At 32.0% G+C, this 19,191-nt stretch overlaps 1 protein-coding gene across 1 annotated transcript in view; it reads left to right on the forward strand.

The window, feature by feature from the left end:
- Nucleotides 1-5,376: 5,376 nt before the first annotated feature.
- Nucleotides 5,377-19,191, forward strand: part of LOC118193957 (uncharacterized) — a 114,830-nt gene continuing 101,015 nt past the window's right edge. Inside the window, exon 1 of the mRNA XM_035365124.2 lies at nt 5,377-5,536. The gene's annotated coding sequence lies outside the window, so the exon portion shown is untranslated. The remainder of the gene's footprint in view (nt 5,537-19,191) is intronic.

Below are 19,191 nucleotides of genomic sequence, written 5' to 3' on the forward strand. Positions count from 1 at the left end.
GAAACTGAGCAAAAGGACCGCTCGGAGCAGTCTGCAAGAATTTGGTCCGAGAACCCCATAATATGTACAAAAATTGTGTGCGGCTCCATAAATATTGCGCAAATCCGAGACAGCGGGAGTGAAACAGTCAATTATTTCACTTGTACTGTAATATACTATTGCAGGTTTAGGTCATTAACTTTAATTTTTCATTTTAAGATACAGAACAATGTAAAAATTTTAAATAAGTAACAGATGAAATGACAGCGTCACGTGCAAAGCAAGGAAAATGAGCGTTTATATTATAAAAAGAATGCGTCGAAACGTTTTCGTTTTTTTCCTTGTCTGTATTGTCTTATCTTTATTTTCAGAAACATTGTGTAAAAATATTTGGTAATTGTAAAATTATTATAATAAGTTAAAGAAATAACAAAACTGCTAAAAGTTTTGGCGGCCCCCTGCAGCAGGCGACCCGCAGTTTAAGAAACCCTGGCGTAAAGCATGCAAGGAGAAGAATCAAAGAAGACTTGCATCCTGATTGCATTACACTTTCCGTGCAACATTCAGTTAATGTCAAGTTGTATGACATCAAGTGATAATGGAAGGATTCGTTAGATCAACGGGAGTAAAAATACCCCAAAATAAGTAAAAGAAATACTTGAGCCTACGTTGAAATCTCCCGCACAGGAATGTTTAAAAGAAAATGAAACATTTATATTTGAACAGATTTAGTTTCAAGTCACACTGCTGCTTCGTTCAAAAGGGGTTTCTTAGGTAATTATATTCCATTTTTGGAATGATCTGGAAATAGCCAAGACTTTAATCTATGCCTCCAACTAAAGAATTTTGTTAGGCGAAAACAACTCAGCGATAGAATACAGTTATAATCAATAATTTAATCTCGTTTTCCTATAATAAAAGCTGCAGAGTTAAAATACTTTATTCACTCGATGGGAAAGAGGTGATCATTCACTCGATGGAAAAGTTGTAATGCGAAAGGTTACTCAGTTTGTTATTAACTGACATAGTGAAAACTTTTGTACATTTCCCTATTCTGCGTATTTCACTTTTCTTCTTTATAACAGTTGCTCTCATAAACAAAAAATATCTTAGTATATCATTGTATTATACTCTTGACTAAATTATCTTTCCACTGATAGAATTTTATAGTATTACTCTGAAAATCAAATGGTGTAACGTACCATCAAACCTCAAAAATAAGCTTATCTTAAAGCGTTTTCACAAGTTTAATTACTACAGTCTGCAATAAATTCTGTAAAGATCTTGATGATTAGAAGATAGCTATGTAGATATATAAGATGATATTCGCAGACAGATGTGGCTGAAGACAACAAGATATAATTTATTTCTGGGCACATAATTCTTGCGATACATATTCTCAATCACATATCATTATGGATGCGATATGCACCTCATAATTTTATATAAATTATCATATCTTCATGATGCGCGTCAGATTCATTAGGAAAAAAAGGGAAAGTAGCCAAATCAAAATGAGAAAAAAAAAGGGACTGTTGTCAAATTGAAGTTAGTTTTCTTTCATATTTTATATCTTACACACGCACACAACTTATATGTATGACTGATCGAACTACCTGTACCGCCATTAGGGGCTTAACAAGGCTTAGTGAAGCTATGTAATTAAAGAAACGTTGAAATCTAAAACAAGGCCTAAATCAGGCCCATAAGCAGCAGAACAATCACCATATAATTAATATAACTTTAAATACAATTAACAATTAAAATATGAACTTTTACTCTAGAAGCTGGTGAGATTTACCAGCTACACCAACAAATAATACATTATTATATACTTTGTAATACAAAATATAATACATGTTACTTGCACGCATAAAAATATGTTACTTACATACACAAAGGAATAAAATAATATAAACACTTTAGTTTTTCTTAAAACAGACAGAGAAATTTTAAAACACAATCAATATATAAATGCATATTTTTACAGATACATATTTTACGAAATTTGACAATTTCAATTTAGTCACTTTATGTCATGGCAAGCACACAAGAGCTATCTGCCAAAGGAAAGGAATGCCTTCAGTTAATCATGCAGATAGCCTATTCGCCTGGGTTTAAATTCGGGTCGAACTACTAGTATTCAGCAGTTTTAACCGCTCGGTCAGAGTTGGAACCTTTGGTCATTGTTTTGAAATTAAATCTGTTTAGTTTTATTTTTTTTAATTCCATTCAAACAAACCATAAATTTTATTTTCCATTAAACTGCTAAAATTGCTTGCATTTTTTCCCTAGAATTTTCTCTAATTAACCTAATTAAACTATTTCTCTAATCAAACACTTTTCATTAAGCAAAAATTTAAAAATAATGTAATATTGATTGTTTCCTTCTCTTTTCCACGAGCAGCAAAGAATAACCTTCAAAATGTCTTATATTCTTAAAAAAATTCTTCAAGAGCACATTTTTGACTTTGCACTTAAAAGCGAAATGTTCTTAAACCGTTTACTGCCTTTTTTTAAATAGGAGCAGTTTTTAGTTCTCGTTTATCATGGGTTTCGATTTCAACCAACTTTATATTATGTTATTGACATATCCTTTACAGCACTGTAAAAAAAAAAAAAAAAAAAAAAAAAAACTTTCCTTGCTAGACTTTTCGCTACAGCATTTATCATCTTCATAAACAAATTTTATTAGGGAGTATGATGAAAAACGTGCACATACAGCAATTTTAAAAATACCATTTGCTTAATAATCATTAAGTAATCTGAATTTTCCATTCATTTGTTTCATTGGTATACACATTTTTACATTTAACGTTTATGGACTGATTGAAACGCTGCACGCTTTTTCAGACGATCTGTCTATTCATTAGATGTAAATTCTATTTCTAAATTTCTTTGAAAATTCTTTAGTTTTCCGCACAAAATTCTGTCAACCGGCATATTCACTGATCTTGCTTAATCCATGTATGAGTCTTTTTTAATTTTGTGATTTTTTTTTATTTCTTCGATTTCAATGGCGTTACCCTGCAAATAACATATCATTTAGCAATAATTCCATGTAGAATAGTAACTGTTAAACGTGTTTAGCGATTTGTATTCACCTCTTTTAGAATTTTTAGTTTCATTTCTAAACCAATCTTTTAAGATGAAAAATCTAAGTTTTCATGGATGAAATTATCTATTGCAAAGACATTTTCTGCTATCTTAAAGGAGTGGTCTCGAATTTCTCCGATTAGAAGTCTTTTATTTTACTCATTTTCTAAGCGTTTCTGCTTCCCATTGTTACAGGTTATGAAAGAAGTATAGACCAAAATTTAGCGTCCTTTTTCCCCGCTTTAAATGGCTAATATGCTTAGAGATCTTCCTAATCATTTTAGTGACATACAAATGGTATGTAGTGTATTGAAAAGCACTGAAAACAAACAAAAAAGAAAATCACCTAAAAAACAATATTAATGTCTCTTCATCTTCTGTTTCAAATTGGGGAAATAAGTGAATTCAATTACAATTTTTTCCAAAATAAAAAAAGAACTAAAGAAAATAGTATGTTTTCAGAAAGAAGTAAAAGATTCCCCCAAATTTCATGAAAACTTCTTAAGAGTAAAATTTTTTTTAAGTAAAATGCTTTATGCGAGAAAATGTTTACCATCATTGAAATATAGAAACATCTGGAAGTTTGTGAAATAAATTCCTCGGGAAGGAAAGTTATATAAAAGGGAACATTTTAAATGAGTTTTATTCTGCATCGCTAAGATACCAGTTTGTGCATTTCAACGTTAAAGTGAGTGTTTGAAAAAATAAAATAAAATAAATTCTATTCACATATTTTTAATAAAATGTAAAACTACAATGTAAAAAGAAATAAAATAATGCAATATTACATACTTAAAGTAGGTCCTGATCATAATTTGAATAAAGATTATTAAAAATTTAATTAAAATTTCTCCTCCGACTGACGCTGATTTCACAGAAAAAATTTTATTTACACAACCAAATTCAGATTGATTCGGAAACACTTTAACTACTTTCCAGTCGTGTAATTTTCTCCCATATATCGTATTTTCTAGCGTATTTCCCCCTCCTAGCTTTTTAGCGTCTGGTTCTGACAATTTAAAAAATATTAATGTAATTTTCCCATTCCTCGATATCATCAGATGACGAGTTCCCCTAAATTTAAAATGGATTACTCCATGAAGTGACTGTTTTCATTTCACTATCAATGACAAACCCTTACAAACTAGCTGCGAAAATGATGCCGAACCTTTTTCTTCTAGCTGTTGAACTTTATGCTAGGCTAATAAACCGACAACCACAAAGACGCAATAACGAACTGACATGCAGTCCACGATTTCGTTAAGCACACTACACATTTACCTTCTCTAATTATTTAAGGATGATCTGAGGCCTAAGAAGTAGCAAAGACAACAACAGAGGGAACGGGTCAGATTCAAGTTATAGAAAACAAAAATGAAGGTATCTTATTACAATTGTAATGTTAATATTACTACTATGTATTCTTATTGAAATGTAATTTTTTTTAAAGAAATAGTATTGTGGTAGTTATCTGCAGTTTACTCACGGCTGCTTTTTATTTATGTTCTTATTGCAACCATGTCCTTTGGAAATTAAATTATTCGTATAATTTTCCTTTTTCGATTTTCGGATGATAAAATATGGAAAAAATAGGGGGTGGATACTAAAACTTTATGTGTTCATATAAACATATGTTTAGATAAAAATTCACGTTTAGATAAAAATGCAAGAAGTGATGCTAAATGCTTCATCGAAACCAGAAACTGTACACAGACAAAATACAAACAATAACTGACAAACATTCAGGAGGAAAAATAAAATGGTCATTTTAAGCTGTCGAAGGACACATAAAGATATGATTTTTTTTTTCAATTAGAATTTCATTTGTTTATTTTTATAATTTCACTAGACATTGTTTCAGTTTAATGCATCTAAAAGTTCTTGCCCAATGTAGAAGTAATTAAAAGTGAAATCTTATGTTTTATATGAATGATTTTTACTTTGCTTAACGCCGCTTGATAAACTTCCAAGGCCTTTTCGGCAAGAGCTTAATGCCATGACCTTCTAAAGAGCTCTTAGATTCAAACCATGGTTTAAAAATCGAAATGCTCATAATGCTTTGAAATCCATCATGAGCTGAAAATGTAAATGCTGATCAGGTCAGTCCTCGTATGTAAATATAACTCTAGAAGCAATAGACCATCAAAGCATTCACTTTTAAGAAAAGAGCAAATCAGGAACGTAAACACAACAGATCGGCTAGGAGTATTAGCGCCACCTTCCGCGAAAGTGTTGAAACTTTCTCCATTTCGGCAATAACTAAAAAAAGAAACACGTTTGCGACAGCTCTTCAAAAGACCACGAAACGAAGTAGTTTATTACTTCAGAGGCGCGGAAGCGGATGAGCAGAAACTGCGTCTACCTGTTCAAATAAACAACGTACTCTTTCAAAGTAATTCATCAGAATCTCCTTTTATTTCCTGTCACAACACGTGCTTCTGGGATGTAGAATTTATTGAAGGTAAGAAAGAAATATTATTTTAATAAATAATAGCAGAAAAGGAATGAAATATTACGTAGAGAAAACTAATAAATTTGATAAGGTCAGCAAATTTAGAATATAAATGTGTATTTCATCAAATTGTAGCATTTAAACTCACTGTTCCGAAAATGGGAGAAAATGTTTTTAATCTTCATTCTCAAAATTTGAGTCAAACTCATATTCTAGAAATGTGAGTTTTATTTATTTGTTTTGATTGGCTTATTTCAGAACTTGTTATATTTCATTTTTTAGAAGTAAAAAAAAAAAAAAACTGTTTCATGTTATATTAAACTCGTTGTCACTGTTCCATACATATTTAAAAGAAAAAAATAATCGACTTTACATATAAAATAATGGGAATAACTTAATATAAAAAAGTTTTATCCTTTTCTATCGATTTAATGCTCCGCTAAAGTTTCAAATTTGCATTCTGGGATTAAATATTGGTTATTTAGGTGGTATTTAAATATTTCTGAATATAATATCATTAATAAAAAGTAAATATCAGCATCATAATAAATAATCGTTTCTATTTATAGCATCTGAATATACAAAAATCTACATTTTTTTCATTTATTTTTTACTTATAGAGAAATTTATATTGTTGAAGATTATTTCAAGAAGAGAAATTTATTCAGTTGTATCTAAGATTTGGAAATAATCATGAGATCAGAAAAAAAAAAAAATCCAGCTTCTATGAATTCATTAAAATGCCGAGTGTATGTATGATGTTACAGAATATTTATATACAGGCATTTTACAATTTATTCTTATAGCCTTTTGTCTCTTAAAGAAAGTAAACTAAACGATACATTTAAAATTGCTGGTCCTAAGATTTTAGAAACCTCATCGCTTCGAGAAATTTTACATTTGAATCATAGTGATTGCATAATATTTCGGTTTAACACATTTTCTACTATGATATATACCATAATAAATTATTTGGCTTATTATTTGGTTTTTAGTTCATATAACATATTATCAGTTTTAGTTAGAATAAAGCAATATCATAATAAATTATTTGGCTTATTATTTGGCCTTTAGTTCATACAACATATTATCAGTTTTAGTTAGAATACAGCAACTAAAAAAATACAAGGCATTGCAAAAATATTAGGGTATTTGGAAGCAGGAGACATGAAAAATTAACAATCGAACCGAGAGTCGAACTACAAACCTCTCGAATACGGACCGAGTGTGCTGGCCATTACACCAGAAAGGTATGCTAAGAAGGCGGGAGATATACTTTATATACTCTATCTTTTAAAGGGCTACTGGGGATTAGGAGACCCAATCGCCAAATCATGGTGGTGAAGAATCATTATCCCCCACCTTTTTTAGTTCCGGCGCCATTGTGGAGACATTAGGTTATTTTCGAAACAAAAGATAAGAAAAATGAGCAGTGCCCTCGCCGGGACTCGAACCTCGGACCTCTCGAATACGCGCTGAGTGTGCTGGCCATTACACCACGAAGACATGCTAAGAAGTACCTTATAGCATAAGGCTCTGAAAATGCCAGCGCAAAGAATGAAATTGTCGAATAACTGAAGAACAAGATCAAAAGACTCTCTAAATAGAAGATGTCCGGAAAGAGTGTAATAGTAGCTCTGAAAACAGTTGTTTTACTTCTAGTTAATACCATAGAAAAAGAAATTTTAATAGCGCTAATATCAAGACTCATCGATACAAGCCTTGTAAAGAGGGGACTGAAGTTTCTTCTTAATAACAGCGTTAATGAAAATTTCTGTAATGCATATTTTTTGGGATAATTTTTTTTTTCCTTTGATAATTTTCACGTTACAGAATATTTATATACAGGAATTTTACAATTTATTCTTACTGCCTTTTGACTCTTAAACAAAGTAAACTAAACGAAATATTTAAAATTGCTGGTCCTAAGTTTTTAGAAACATGAGTGGATATCCTCTGTTTGAAATTTTCTTTTTTCTTTCTTTATTTTCTGTAGCATTTGCTTTTTAAAAACAGATGCTTTGAAAGGAGAAGTATCTTCTCGTAGCCCTCGTTCTAAATTGAGATGAATATGTCCTCGCAGATATTCTGCAAATTAAATTATTCTGTCCAATCGTATTAATTGTAAATTAAATAATCGTATCCAAGAGTGTGTGGAAATTAGTTTTTCATATTTTTATATTTTTAAGAATGGAATGCATTTGAGATTTCCTCTAAAATTAATTTGTAGAGGAATATGACGTATGACACAGCTTCGAGTGGACTTTTATTTCGCATGTGGGCGTATGAGAACCCTTTCCTTTACCCATATTTTTCGCTGTTTCTTCCCATCTAAAATCTATGGGATTCACCCAGAAGATCTGTAACTACCTATCAACCTTTCCCAACTGCCCTTCAAGAGCTGTGATTTTCCCTTTATAATTATTGTGTAGCAGTTTGACGTCAAATCGTTATAGATTCATCCTACAGATTTATTTTATGAGAGACCGTAACGGTAGAGAATAATATTGAGCCTTTCCCTTCCGAACCATGTAGTTCAAAGCAATTCCCTACCAATTCCTGTCTATTATTCAAAGCAATTCCCTACCAATTCCTGTCTATTATTCAAAGCAATTCCCTACCAATTCCTGTCTATTATTAGAAGGAGCTGCTAATTTCTTATTTCAAAAGCCCGTAGTGTGACACGTTTGCGTGACAACATGAGACAATTGCCTCGCACATTTAAAATCCTTCAAAATTCTGCTTTGGTTGTTATCAAACATTCATTTATTTGATAAGGGTAAGGAGATAAAAGGGGGAAACCATCAGTTTATCCTGTTACTGAAACTTATTTTAAAGGTCATGTTGTCGTCTTTAAAATGAGTTTTTATTTTTAATAATTTTTAATAGCCAATATTTTTGAAGAAACAATAGCAAAGATGTATGTCTGAGCTGCAAGGTCTGCCTCGCGATGATTTTCTTTCCTCGTGCAAGACCTGCAGGGTCATTTTTAGAGTTTTGAACAAATAATAAAATGTCTTTTGAGAAAATTTTGTTACTTGATATTTCTGCGTTAGTAGTGATATTTCTGCGTTTTTACCCCTTTACCTCTTCTCATCATTTCTTAGCATTCTAATAGTTTAAGCCTCTTTTTTGCTATTTACATCCCGTGTAATTTTTCTTGAATCTGCTGACAAGGTGAGTATTTTACTATTACTTTAGAATAATAACTCGTTGAAAAATTTTAAGAAGTCATTTTATGCAAAAGCCTTAACATGTTTAATGTGTCATCCAACTCTTGAAAAACTGTCAACTCAATCCATAAAATAAGATTATTTTTACCTTTAGGCCAACCTAGACAATCACCTATAAGAGTTTCTATAAAGAAGTGCCTATCTTACTAAAGAAATGATAGATCATTAAATCTTCTCGGTTCTTTTAACTGCGGTTCAGTATTGCTTAATTTAATTTTTTGTTATTATTTGAATATTATACATAAGCAGACAGTGAAATTTCTTATGGCAATCATCTCTCTAATATCATCACCTTTGAAATAGATCATTATTTTTGGAACATAGTTAAATAACATTGAATTTTTGTCTCAGGAGACAGATAATCTTCATAAAAGACCAGAATCATATAATTTTGTAAATGATTTTCATTGGACATTTTACTGTATGTATTATATAGATAATATATAAAGGTCACCTAAATATTCTTCCCCTATTAGATATTTCTCCGTTGACCTTGGTAATAAGTATTATTGAAAGAAACCACAATTCCCTCAGGCAACGGGAGACAAGCCTGAGCAAAAAGAGGCTAAAGGAATGTTTGAACGTATAATAAATTAGTCAGCAACTTAAAACACACACATGCATATATATATATATGCGTGTGGGTATTTTTGGCGCCTGTTTGTGTCTATTATATATCAACAGAGCTAACACGTTTAAGAATTAATTAATTCGTTTGTAGCCAAAGAATACGGTTTATATTATTTTTAAAGAATATTTTCTCATTACATAATTTTAATTTTAAGTATCGATAAAAAAAACTTTCTTTTTTTTTTCACTTTACTATTAGCTTATTGGAAGATCTGTTGTTATTGTTTATCTTAAATCCTTGGAGTCAACCCGACATGACAGTATTTTTTTTATAAATGATTTTCTTGCTAATTCCATGCTCAGGCTGTGGAGTGCATCATATATAGTCATGAGGATGGGATAGCGAATGTATGTGTCGTTTGTCTTAAACTCTGTATACGGGAAGAACAGTACGACTTTTGTGCGAATACATCCCAGTTTCGATCTAGAGTACCTTTGAGAACTGAATAGGAAAATTTGCTTCTCCTTTTTTTTTATAACTTACTTCTTGTGATTATTTTTGGGCGAATGGATTACAAGTGCCCTCATTCTGCATAGCAGAATAAAAGAAAAGCAGCTGGAACCTGGAAATCTCACACTGCAGTTTTAACGCCTCATAAAAGAGTTTACCATTAAAAGATTCAGTAAATAAGTAAAACAGTAAATAAAAATAAAAAGCAAGTAAAAAGAAAAGTTAAGAAAAATGCTATATAATCTTTAGATTCGTGCTTAAATTAACGACAAGCTCACTAGTTTAAGAATGACTCGCCCGAAATTCAAGCAGCAGAACATCAAATGATATACTTAAAAATAGCAAAAATATAGCAAATAGCAAAAAAATAGGAGGATCAAAAAACTTATTATGATAGTGTTTTGTGAGAAATTAACTCCACTGGAGACTTTTGGAGTTGTTTAATAAAGAAAAACATTATTATTTTAGATGATAGCTGGGCAACTTTTTTATTGATTACATTTTATGATTGAAGTTTTGTAATAATGATTTTTCTGAAGTGAATTGGTAGCATTTCATATTTCCCCAGGACATGAAATTCGCATACTGAAAACTGTGGCATCTACTTCAAAGCATTAAAATTTCTATTTTCGAAAAGATCCATTTACAATGGTCTGTGCCCTTCAAAAATATTCTTATTTATGTAATATTAATCAAATTCAACCTGATCACGCGCTTTGTTTCTCTTAATATATGAGCATCAAGAACTCGATTTAATTCTAATACTCGATAGTCGTCATTAATGATGTGCAGAACTTTTATCATCGGATCAACCTTTAATACAAACGCAACTGAAAAAGCCATTTAAAAATAGCTTGCAATTTTAAGGAAGTTCAAGAATGATTCCATTAAATATGGGATCTGAATCTTTACAGTGCTCCTTTTGTTGCGAAACTGAAAATTCAAATTTATCTCCCAGTATTTACAAGAATGTCTGAATCGGACAGTTGTTTCAATAATACTCTGCTAGCAATGGGCTAAACGATGTTTGACCAAGAACACCTGTTTCAGGACGTTGCATCTAACTATTTCAAATACCCAGTCTGATACGCTGCTTACTGTTTTTAAAACTTTTGTATCCGTTGGAGATTGCCACTACGAAAGCTACGTCCTTTATTTTTTTACAGGAACGATTGTTGAATGTTCAGCTTTTTGTTAATAATTTATATTTACCTATTATCACATTATTTCAAAGGAAAGGTTTTTCTGAATGATTTCTTTTTTAGATAATAAATTGTTGTAAACTAAAAGTTTCAAAATATATAAAATCCTTAGACATATCTGTGTATAGAATTTTATATCGTAGAGTAAAATTAACAAAAATATGCATCGTTATTTTCATGTAGGATACATTTCATGATACTTAAACTTTATTAAATCTATATGCATACAAGTCAATATATTTTATCACGTGAAATAAAATCCTGAATATGAGCATCCCTCTGGCCAAGATAAGTAAGCTCCGTAACAATTTAACTGATTTATGTTATAATTTACAAAGATGTATAGATTTTATTGCATAAAGATCTTAAATGAGCATCATTCTTTTCACCTTATGTTAACGTCGATCTACAGGATAAGATCTACACACACGTGAGTAGTGCAATGATGTCGTGTATACGGTATACTCCACGATAGTTTTAATTTTATTAAATCTGTAGACTTACGGATACAGTACACAGTAAAGGTCGTCAAATTACGCATCACCATTGTCGTGTTGGGCAAAATCTTGAACAGTTTTAATTTTATTTTACCGTTCATCACTGGTTTATAATCCTGCAGAGTCCAGTTTGTGTATTGCTGTTAATGGTCTAGGAAAGCTCGAAAATCTTGAACTATTATCTTTGATAACCAATGTTAATAGTGTATTGTGTACTATGTGCTATTTAGTATTTTACCAAGATGTATTATTATTTTACTACTATCTTTACTACGTTTGTTTCGCTATATTATATAATAATATAATATCCTTTACTTACCAAAGGGAAAACTTGCTTACGCAGAAGATTTTCGTTGGTCAAACAGAGGCATTGGTTAAACAGCTTGAAGAAGCTCTATCACAGATTTCCCTCAAAAATTAATATTTTTTCTCTTCTTCCTATGGATATAAGAATGGATTATAAGAGGATAAGCCTACGGCCCAGCTGGGCCGTCATGCAATAAAATTTTGCTTAAAAGGCTGCGATTTTGAAGTTCGATGATGTGAAAACTGTAAAGAATAGGAAATGAAAGAAGAGAAGACATTTGTTCCAATTCATTGATGACTTTGAGAGGTAGTTTCAGAGAAAATATTTCAGGTGCAACCACGAAACAACCTCTTCGTTCTAATTCTGAACAGTATTTATATAGCTTTGTTGTCATGCTGAAATTCATATTATATTATAGAGGCATTAGCTTATTTTTTAGTATTATAGTATTATTGTGGAGACATTAGGTTATTTTTGAAGTAGGAAACATGAAAAATGATCAGTGCCCTCACCGGGACACAAACCTGGACCATTCGAATACGCGTCGACTGTGCTAACCATTACATCACGAAAGCATCCAGAAAGGATGGAGAAAATACCTTATACACTCCCTTTTTTTAAAGATCGGCTGGGGATTAGGGAACCTAGTCGTCAAATCCTCGTGGTGAAGAATCATCATCCACCACCTTTTAGTTCGGGCGCCACTGTAGAGTCATTAGGATTTTTTAAGCAAGAAACATGAAAAATGTGCAATGCTCTCTCCGAGACTCGAAATGGGACCTCTCGAATACGCGTCGAGTGTGCTTCCAATTACACCACGAACGCGTGCAGAAAGGAGGGAGAAAATAACATAAATGTCAGTGTGACCACAAAGTTATATAAATAGTATGTAATTTTTCTGTAACTTATTTGAGTCTTCGATAATAACTCACAAAGTGACTGAATACCTAGAAACTTATTACATGAATACTCGAGCATCGAAGTATGCTTTTAAATTTTTCCAATAGTATGAGTAATTTTACAATTATATGACCACCATGACTGAAATTTCTTTTGTTTAGGCTCTTACTACATTAACTGAAGAATTTCAAATACTACTTAACGATAAAAACACTTGATTTTTCACCTTGATAAAACGGCTTTAAGAAATTCCAAAGGTAGCATTTGAGACAAAATATTATTTTATTCAGATCATGGCGGTTCTAACAATATATTCAGATTTTTAAATTTATATATATATTTCAAATTATAAAATTTGCTTTAAAATCTTTATTCTCAGAACAAGTTGGTTGCATGTGCAGTGGTTAAACATTTATGTTCAAATTGTGAAATGCTTGAATTATTTCAGAGAAGGAAATATCTTAAGCACACGCAAGCATATAATTGATTTCTCGTTTAAAGCCAATTATTTTGACATCAAATTTTAACTCATACTATTTTATAATTTAATCTTTGATAACAGTTTTCTGCACTTCCGCCTGAGGCATGCAAGATGCAAGAACTTAAGTGTGGTTCAAGTACTTTTAAAATATGTAATTGGAAGTAAAATTTTTTTTCTAACTCATATAGGTATGATCCACTTTACGAAAAATTATAATATGCTATTTTGCTGTTGAGAAAGCTGTAGAGCTAGTGTCTTCAGATTAGCAAATATTATTGCTAATTGAAAGAATCAGAAAGATATATTGCTTCGAAACCGGATGATGTTGGACCCAAAGAGATATATCGTTTTTTTTCCTTCCAATTTTGAAATGGCATGCAGATTTAGGAAAGATCTGCAGAATGTATTATGGGTCGACAAAAGCTATGTGACAAAAAAAAAAGTGTTAAATTTATAAGAAATTTTCATATGCTCCTGCGTGCTGTTGTCGTGTGAGGGAATAGCCCGTCTAGCTAACAAGTTGAAGATCTGTGGTTTGAATATCGTCAAGGTACAATGGATTTTCAAATTTCTTGCATCGGAAACTTTCAATGTAAGGTAGTTCTGCCTGCCTCGCTGTGTGCCTTTGTGGTGTAAGTGGTAATACGTCTGGTTATAATCCAAAAATACAGAATTAAGATCCATACGAGAGCCCAGCGTGAACAGAAGGTGATTTATCAAATTATTTAACTTTAAAAATTCGAAAAGACCGTAAAGCAGTTCTCGACTAGAATGCGATGGAGATAATTCCTCACTACTTGGTTTTGGCGACTAGGTTTTCTTCCTTTCCTTATTGGTTTTTAAGGGTGGAGAATATAAGGAATTATTGCATTCACCATTTCGCGCCTTTGGCGTATAAGGGTAATATGTTCGACTAGCATTAAAAAGAGATCCGGTGTTCGAATCCTGGTTAATGCATAGTTGGTTTCATTGCATTTTCTGGTTTGAAAAGCCTAACAGCTGTAGAGATAGTGTCTTCAGATTTAAAGTGTGCTCCCACTTAAAGCTTTCACCCACAAGAGACAACCCCATATATTAAGCTTCATCTCCCACAAGAGACGACAAATAAAAGAAGAGTGGAGACCTTTGTCCCGATTCATTGATAATCTTAAGAAGTAGTTCCAGGGGTAATATTTCAGATGCAACCATGAAACAAATCTCTTCCTTCTAATTATGAGCAGTGATTATGTAGGTTTGCTATAAAGCTGAAATTTATATATATGTATATCATAAATGTCAGCGTGATGAGAGAGGTATATACATACTATGCATTTTTTTTTCTGTAACTTACTTGGTTCTTCCGCCGTAATTCAAAAAGTGAATGAATACCTAGAAACTTAGTTACATGAGTACTTGCGCATTGCCATATGATTTTAAATGTTTCCAATAGTATGAATAATTATACAATTACATGACCACCTGCATACTGTGGACAACTTTTCTATTACTATTCCATCCACTATTCTTTTGTTTAGGCTCTTACTGCATTAATTAGGGGTAATGGTAGTAGGTACACACCTCATGTTTCGACAGCGAAGCAAACAAAAGAAGAAGACATAGATGTTAATTATCTGCTTGACTTGACAAATTTAGACAAAGAAGCATATTAACAAAAGGTCACTTTCTTCTTCTTCTTACACCCAATTTCGACTTACTTTCACCAACTCAATCTAACCACTATCATCACAGCCATTACCAACATTTCTCAATTCTTCAGTGTACGTGTGAAGATCCTGATTAGGTGAAATTGTATACCCACTGCATTTCAAACATGCCTTCTTTACTATATGTCGGTATTACTAAACGTCTCGAAGTGATAGTGTTTGTATTAAGGGATTTTCGTCTCCCGGAAAAATAAAAGTATTGTATTTGAGGGATGCATTTGTTGCAAGTCGTGTGAAAGCGATTCGGCGAAATTAATGTACAGCTATGTCTTGAATAATTAAGTCTTTTTGTTATGAAATAAGTCTAATTGGGCCTGCGAAGATTCAAAACTTTTCCCAGATAAATAAAGAGCAACTGCTTCTTTGCTGTATGCTGATTTGCCTTAAAAATTTTTCAGGGAAAGAATTTCTTGCGATAGGTTTTTTTTTGCCATTATAATGCAACATATGAGAATTTTATGCATTGATAAAATATAATATGTTGGCAATCGCATTGTAACTGAAAGAATCATTTTATGTAAGACACTTTGTCCTGAGAATACTAGTTTAACTAGCCTCAGAAAGTCGTCTTAGCGTGTAATTATGCATCGTGACATTGTTCTAACAATGAATGAACAAATATTCCTCCAATGGTTGCATCAAAAGAAAATTGCATCAACTGACTTCAGGCTGAATGCTTCAGTGAATCTGCTAAGCTCCACTGACTTATTTTCACTTTCTTTTAGATGTTCAATGACGATGGTATTAATTTTTTGGACAATACTTTTGTTTACAAACTACGAAGTATATGCTACATTTAAGTGTTCGTTAATGGACAGCGATTGATGTCATCCAAAATTAAATGTTTAAGGCTAAAATTTTAAAGCAAATTGTATTTTTAATAATAGATTAATACTACACTAGCTATGCGCATTTTCACTCGAAAGCTATTATTTTAAGAAGGGATAGCTCTTCGTGAGAAAAATTTTAAAGGAAACTGGTTCCTATTCATATTACACATGGGGTAAAGCAAGAAAACACCCATCCACGTCCACGAAAACACCCATCTTTGATTTGAGCTACCAGCGGCTGAGGGGTAAGATAGCTGATTTACCAGTGTTGAGGATCTTCTCTCTCAACCACTTGTAGTTTAACAATGTAAAAGACTTTATAAAGAACATAGCCAAGGAATTAGAAGCTGGGCTATATTAGCTAGTTAACTTTTTTTACTCAGTAGAGCAGCCTGATCACACAGACTCATTAGCCAACTCGTAACATTATTCACAGCCAACTCATAACCTTATTTTATAAATTAAAAATATTTCTAGCTTATGAATTCATTATATGGTAACTAGATTATGATTCTAAATTAATAAATGGTTATGAGAGTATTAGTAACTTATTTTTACCTTTCAAAATTACTTGTAGGAAAATCCTTTTAGCATTTGTAACAAAATTATAAATTAAAGAAAGTTAATTATTAGAAAACCATAAAAGAATATAATTGAAAGGCATGAGGAGAAATTGAAATCGAACTTTGCTAATTTATTTAATAAGCTACTTCGGAAGGCAAGTTAAAAATTACGCCAATTATACTAAATTTTGGAATTAAATATCTCGAGCAATTTCTTCGGGCGAAATTCAAACTCCTTATTTTTCATTTTTTACAACCAGCATACAATTTTTTAAAGATAAGTACAGAGACTGGGGACCAAATAAAATGCAAGCTGTTTTTTTAAAATATGAAAGCGCTAAAACGTGAATATTTGCATAATGAAAAACATTTTTATAATTGGAAGTGTAATGTCTGTCCAACGGTTGTGAAAGAAAGAACCGAATAAGAACATTTGCGGAAACGACATATATATGAAATGATGTATATATGTATATATATATTCCAATTTCGAAAACGTTTTCTAAGGAAAACACTGGAATCTCGAAATATAAAGAACAATTTTTCTTTAGCATCAAAAATCATTTTCTTGCAAATGTCAAGATCGTTCGCAATGGGGATCTTAGACATTTTCGATAAGTACAGTGAACTGTCCGTTCACAGCTCTCTAAGAAGGCCCCCTTTGAAAGGTGGCATCATGAAATCACCACTCTAAAACAACCATCTCCACACAAGACAAAATCGTTTGGAACGGTGGTCTTGAATGGATTAATTATGTTATATAATATACATTAAACAGAATGCAAAGCCGCTGATTCGAGTGGTTAGCTATTTTGTGTGTGTTGTGTGTTATTTCTCTGTAACGTAAGTTATTTCTTTCAATGGTATTGATAGTGGAATTACTTTATCTTGAAGATTTGGTTCACCGCATCCTTCTCGTAATAGCTTATAAAGACATTAGGATTTTTGGAAGCAGCAAAGATGAAACGTTTGCAATCGCCTTCGCCGGGAATCGAACCATGAACCTTTGAATTATCGGTTCAGTGTGCTGACCACGAAGGTAAGCTAGGAAGGCGGGAGAAATACTTTACAAACAAACTACAGCATTCGTGGGTCAGTTAAAAAATCATAAAATCTTTTTATGAAACCTATGAACAGTATCATGAATGGCTGAAAGCATTTCATCAATGGGCGAAGGTTTTCGAAAAGTTGATTATGACTTTCGTTGTAATGTAACTTAGATCTAGAGATTACTCAAATGATTGATATCTGATTATTACGTCACAGAAGCATTGAGAAGAATGTATTCAATTTATTACAAACTTGAGTAAATAATGATTAAATAATTAATTATTCGAAACATAATTGGTATATATATATATGCAGTGAAAGACTCTCTGAGTAGACTACCTACGATTCCAAAGGATTTTGGTCTTCTGTGGAGGTTTTCTTTTTTCCCTTGTGGTTATTTAGTACTGTTGTTTACTAATGGTGTCGAAAATACTGGTCACTTTCAGAGGTGATCCTCTTAAAAAGATGTCTGCTTTTATTTGATTTGTAAAGTGCTTTAATTTGATGCAGTTTACTTGGCGCTTCAGTAACTGAATAGATAAAAACCACCGAACTCTTATAGTCTGGTTAAGTTTCAGCATGAGACTTTTAGCGTTCTCCAATTATGTGAGAAATATGTGCTTTTTTATTTTAGGAAGTAGCTCATACCTTCTAGGATAGTAGCTTATCTTCGTTATCTTCGTCCTAAACCAATTTAGCGCCTGTTTCAAGCGTCAAACTACAGTCCAAACTATAATTTAGAATTTAACTGCCGGTAAGTTTACCAATTACTAAAAGATTAAACCAATATTTGAGTAGATTAAAAATAAAACTCAGATATTTGTTTTGTTTTCTAAATTGACTTCTTAGATGCGTGACCCAAACTTGAATTTCTGACACAAATTCTTTTCAAGTTTACGGAAATAAATAGAGCAAACGTATTACATAAACGCAAGCACTGAAATTCTATTACAATTTCATTTTTATACCGAGTTTTATTAGTTCTGAATATTTCGAAAAGACCACATGCTTCACTGAGCCCAAAGGGAAACAGGGCGATGCAGCAAATCTATAGAAACATGCGATTATTTCTGATTTACTTGCGCTGGAGATAAAATTAACTTGAAGTTAGTTGTATGAACTTTCTTTAGCGAAACCTTTTGCTATTTTCATCCATTTATAGAAAGCTACCTACTGAGCGTTTGTGTAATCTTATCTACGAGACTATGCTCATGTGAAAGTAAGTTAATTAAGTTATTTGTAATCATAAATTGAACTTCTGTAAATTTCGAATTTATAGATATGCTTTCGTTAATGGTGACCTGCCTCAATTTTAATATTCTTTCTTTATTTTAATGAATGGATCGCCATCTCTGACTATCAGTTTACACTAGTTACAGTATTAAATACTAGTTACAAGAATGTCATTTATCAATGTGTTTTAACATGATCTCTGTCAAATGAAGACTGCTGCATCAACGATGCGATGATGGTGTGGGTGTGTTTAACTGTCACTAATGAACGTTACCTAAGGATGCTATGGGAATTATTTCTTCCCCAGTTACATGTGGCCATTTGTGGTTCCAAAAAGAAGAGTTATCTCAGACAGGCTCAAGAATATGGAGTTTTTATATGAAATATGGCTAGCGAATATGCACCATTTATGATTCCAATAAGAAGGGCTACCTCATACAGGACAGAGAATGCGTGAATGTTTGCTTCAGATATTTCTCATCGTTGGTAACAAATCTTGGCGATTTATTTCTCCGATCTAATATGTGTTGATATTTTCTTAAAGGGATACCCCCAGCAAGAAGTGTGCTTGCACATTGCGTCAC

This window comes from Stegodyphus dumicola, chromosome 8 (assembly GCF_044657685.1).
Source record: "Stegodyphus dumicola isolate Sdum_Otavi_A_Nest chromosome 8, ASM4465768v1".
Lineage (NCBI taxonomy): Eukaryota > Metazoa > Arthropoda > Arachnida > Araneae > Eresidae > Stegodyphus > Stegodyphus dumicola.